The sequence below is a fragment of the Schistocerca serialis genome, chromosome 10, assembly GCF_023864345.2.
Source record: "Schistocerca serialis cubense isolate TAMUIC-IGC-003099 chromosome 10, iqSchSeri2.2, whole genome shotgun sequence".
In the NCBI taxonomy this organism is placed as follows: Eukaryota; Metazoa; Arthropoda; class Insecta; order Orthoptera; family Acrididae; genus Schistocerca; species Schistocerca serialis.
Window position 1 is genome coordinate 127389416 of NC_064647.1, and position 4155 is coordinate 127393570.

Sequence of the window (4155 nt, forward strand, 5' to 3'; positions counted from 1 at the left end):
TCTGTCTTTATTTATTTCTTCCTTTTTAGTTCCTAAACTCATCACTTGCTTCACAGCTGCAGAGAGAGGTGTATTTCTGAGTAGTGTGACGTCGCCCCCAGAGGCATAGCAGAGTATGCCTCCGCTTTTATTTTCGGTTTATGGCAATAAGTCTTGCTACTGACAGCACCCTGCTTTGTGTGCTGCGTCGACACTAGAGGATGGCGGCATTTTTGGAGAGGAAAAGGTAGGGCTATAGGGGAGGAAGGAGGCCCATAAAAAAAAAAGAAGTGTAGTATCTGTTCTTATCAGCTTAATATCTGATACGTCCTGCATCGCAGGACCAGAATATTAAACTCATTTTTGGCTCATGACGGAGTGCTATGGGCTTGCTCCACCTCTTTCGCGGGTTGTCCCGGCATTGCAGTACCGCCGGGATCGGCGCACCTAAAATTTATTAAAACACAGCTTGAAATGGGTTTATATTCTGCAGTGATCAGATATGCCTTCGAAATTAATATTTAAAAAAAATCGCGCGGTGTTTGTGGGGAACGATAGGTTTAGGAGGGGTTGGGAGTTGAGGGGCGAGGGGAAGGCAGCGTCAGCTGCTTCCTGCAGTGCTGACAACATTACCCGTGACTATTTGTGCAGTTAAACTTCGCGTCTGCCGGTAGCCTACCGTTGGCAGCGCTTGCAGACAAATGAATATTAAAGATACAAACGAAGAGGCTGGCTGTGTGAGCACGCACAGCCAACATGAAAATAAAATGCTTACCTTGTGAGTCTGGAACTGAAGCATGCGTGGAATCCACGCTTGAAAGATAATCGTTCATGTAGGAATGTTTATCTCGTACACATTCTTGAAATAATTACACTAAATGTAAATTTGAGGATTGTCCTCATTAAATTTTAAAAAATACGTATATATTTATGAATAAACATCAACGGATTTGGCGAATTTTCAGAGCTTTCCGTTTAAAAACATGATTTGTTCCACTTTTTTTCCTGTCAGGCGATTTCTTCTGTCAGTTATAAGGTGTCCTGCCTTCGAGAATACTCTCTGACACGGCGTGGAGCTTGCAAAAATACGCAGTCGTATTTTTGCAAGATCAAAGAGCGAAGGGTATACTGACAGCCGTTCAGACCACCACTGAAGTGGATTGCCTTGTCTCTGTAGCAGGGACTCTTGTAAATATTTGTCCACTTCCACCATTGCAGCAGCTCTAGGGTGTGGATTACTCTGCAGCCTGGAAAACACTTCATCAAATTCGAGCCACAGACTGGAAGTAGATTCAGTGGTTGGAACTGAGATTGTCGCACTAGTAGTGGGTGTGTTCGTCACAAATTTCTCACAGTGCGTGATCGGGTTTAATTTCACCTTCCCAGCAGAATTTTTATCAGAAAAACCATGTGATGAATGGAAATGTCGTGTGGCTAGGGCCTCCCGTCGTGTAGACCGTTCGCCTGGTGCAGGTCTTTCGATTTGACGCCACTTCGGCGACCTGCGCGTCGATGGGGATGAAATGATGATGATTAGGACAACTCAACACCCAGTCCCTGAGCGGAGAAAATCTCCGACCCAGCCGGGAATCGAACCCGGGACCTTAGGATTGACATTCCGTCACGCTGACCACTCAGCTACCGGGGCCGGACAACCATGTAATTTGAACCGGGGATACAATGAAGTTGCTTCTGCGATAATGGAATTTTCCTCTCTATTTAGAAATCGTCGTTTTAGGTCTTCAGCTAACTTTTCGGCTATCTGTTGCACGTCTACATGAATTTCAGTGTTATTAACAAACCTGCAACACCATTTTTTCAACGAGCGACTAAGGAGTATAACTTTAGAAGCAGTGACAAAATTTTCACTTGACATTTCCTCGGTGCAGTCTTTGAAAACTTTCAACAGGTCACAGGCTTGTGTTACACTTGCAATGTCCTCTGCAGTCAGATTTGGAAGATCCGGATAGTTCAGAGTGATAACTGTCATTAGGGAATTCTTAACCTCAATTATTCTTCGCAGCATATCATAGGTTGAATTCCATATTGTAACAGTATCCTGTTTTAATGTCAGAACTGGCTCTTTTAACTGTTCCTGCATCTTTTTCAGTTTCGTGCAGGCCTGCGGAACTTCTTTTAAAAAATTCAACAATTTTTTTTTTACTTTTTTTCAGAATGGGTTGAATGTGCGGAAGCCCATTCTGAACAATTAAATTGTGTGTGTGTGTGTGCAAAGCAGGGGATGTGTTTCCAGGCTGTGAGCCTGCAGCATTGTCGCTAACAACACACACGACTTTTTCCTGAATGCCCCATTCCCTTGTGACACGTCGCAGTTCTTCGGAGAGTTTTTCTGACGTGTGCCTTTCGTCGTATTTAAAGCACTCTAGGAGGAAAGACGCCAGCTCCGGGTCTTTAACGTAGTGTGCTGTCACCGACAAGTAACTCTCATTTGTGGTTGAGGTCCACCCATCCATTTTCAGCACAACTGCTTCCGCAAAATTAATTTTGACTCTCACAGTTTCTTCCATCATGGCGTACTGTTGTTGTAGTTGTGTATTGGAAATGGTCTTCCGTGCTGGAATTCTATAAGCACCATTCAGTTTGCCTACAAAACTTTGGAAATGTTTGCTTTCCACTATGTTGAAGGGCAAATAATTCTTTACAACAGTCTCCAGAAGTGCGAAGTCTATCTCTTGATTTCTTTTGTTCGAAAGAGGTTTCGAAAAATACATAGGTAATGTTCCGTGATATTGATGTCTGCTGTCTGATAATGTGATACTGCTACTTTCTGGCACCGACTGCTGTTCGCTTCTGACAATTGCTGATGTTAGTTCCGGATTGTCCGGGTTATTTGTCCAAGAAATATCGGAAGATGCAGGAGCAGGGGGCGCTAAAGCGCTTGACTGACAATGAAACTGTCGGATGCAGCACTCGAACATGACGCGCTGGATTAAATGTATTTCCTCCTTTATATGAAATACACTTAGAACAACAGTTGCACTTTGCTTTCCCGTCACCTAAATCGGAGAAGAAACCCCAAATTTCACTACTTTTACGCGATCGGGAGTTGCTAGCCATTGTATAAGAGTGATCAGACACAAAAACTGCTTTCCGAATAAAATAAAGAGGGATTTTACCTGAAATCGTACGAATGACTACAGGTGACAGTTTGCGTTTTGTATTTGGAGGGTTATTATTCTCAACAAAAATAAAATCTACAGGAAAACTTCTGAATAATTACTTAACGTAGGTACATAGACTTTGTGACAGTGGTAAACATACTCATTCTATTTTGGGTTAAATTTAAAAAGGAACATAAAATTGGACTGCATTTCGTTGGTAGCTCTAGTTTTCAGTCCATGAACACAACAAATAAGGTTTCACTTGGCAGATAAAGGCGTTTTTGGACGCTTAATGAGAAAATGTCGAGCAAGATTAAATGTAATATCTTCTTTATATGTGCCAAGGCGAATAACTGCTTATGTAAGGGTAAGAGGTTGATCAATGCATTACTGATTTGCTCAGTTTGTGAAGCCCTTTCTCTTGAATAAATCATCCAATGTTTTTGAAATTGTTATCGTTTGTGCATCACATCTACTGATTTCTGTCTCATTCAGAAAAATCCCTTCGTGGTGCATCTTTTATTTTTATTTTTTTGTCTTAACGTTTAACTCATTTGTAAAGTAAAGAAACGTTTGAACGTGTTTTATACATGGGAGTCCGATTCTTTAATGAATATGGAGCATGGATCGTAGGGGGTTACCGGTTTAGTAGATCAATCTTTCGCCAGTCTTCTGTAGCAAGATATTTTTTGTAAGCATTGGTTGGTTGGTTTGTGGGAGGGGACCAGACAGCGATGTTCAAAATGGTTCAAATCGCTCTAAGCAATATGGGACTTAACATCTAAGGTCATCAGTCCCCTAGACTTAGAACTACTTATACCTAACTAACCTAAGGACATCACACACAGCCACACCCCAGGCAGGATTCGAACCTGCGACCGTAGCAGCAGCGCGGTTCCGGACTGAAGTGCCTAGAAGTGCTCGGCCACAGCGGCTGGCAGACAGCGAGGTCATCGGTCTCTTCAGATTAACGAAGGATGGGGAAGGAAGTCGGCCGTGCCCTTACGAAGGAACCATCCTAGCACTTGCCAGAAGCGATATAGGGAAATCACGG

The 4155-nt window shown here is 42.8% G+C and overlaps 1 pseudogene; it reads left to right on the plus strand.

Moving 5' to 3' along the window:
• The first annotated feature begins 254 nt into the window (after positions 1-254).
• On the plus strand, positions 255-431 carry LOC126425426 (U2 spliceosomal RNA; annotated as a pseudogene).
• Positions 432-4155: the final 3724 nt, after the last annotated feature.